Source organism: Molossus molossus, unplaced genomic scaffold (assembly GCF_014108415.1).
Source record: "Molossus molossus isolate mMolMol1 unplaced genomic scaffold, mMolMol1.p scaffold_m16_p_13, whole genome shotgun sequence".
Lineage (NCBI taxonomy): Eukaryota > Metazoa > Chordata > Mammalia > Chiroptera > Molossidae > Molossus > Molossus molossus.
The window spans coordinates 71,530,914-71,531,769 of record NW_023425348.1 but is presented as its reverse complement, the minus strand read 5'-3'; positions in this window follow the sequence as shown (position 1 = coordinate 71,531,769).

Sequence of the window (856 nt, the reverse complement as noted above, 5' to 3'; positions counted from 1 at the left end):
TCTCATTACTATTTGATTACTCTAGGACATAGTTCATATAAGAAAAACAGGATAAATGTTTGATTCTTTCCATTTATTTAGTAGATTTTAAAATAATAAGCTGATTTCCTAGCATCCTTCAAAGATGACAAGAAATACACTTAAAAATTTTTTTCTTTATTGATTTTAGAAAGAGAAGAAGGAAGAGGGAGAGAGATAGAAATATCAATGAGAGACAACATCGATTGGCCGCCTCCTGCATGCCCCTCACTGAGGATCGGGCCCACAACTTGGGCATGTGTCCTGACCAGGAATGGAACTGGTGACCTCTTGATGCATAGGTCCATGCTTAAGCACTGAGCCACACTGGCCGGGCAGGAATATGCATTTTTTTTTTTTACTAATTTATTCTTGATTTTTTTTTTTATTAATTTATTTTTATTACAGATGTTTCTCTCCCCCGCCCCATGACTCCCTTCTCCCTATCCCCTCCCACCCCATCCCCAGCTTTGTTGTCTATGTTCATCGGTTATGCACACATGCATATAAGTTCTGTGGTTTATCCCTTCTCTGTCCCCATTCCCCTCTTCTGAGGATTGTCAGTCTGTACCCTACTTCTATGACTCTGGGTCTATTTTGTTTATCAGTTTGTTTATTTCATTATATTCCAGAACTAAGTGAGATCATGTGATATTTGTCTTTTTCTGCTTGGCTTTTTTCGCTTAGGATAATACTTTCCAGTTCCCTCCATGTCGTCTCAAAGGATAAGAGATCTTTCTTTCTTACAGCTGCATAGTACTCCATTGTGTAAGTGTACCACAGCTTTTTTATTCATTCGTCTACTGATGGACACTTGGACTGTTTCCAGATCTTAGCT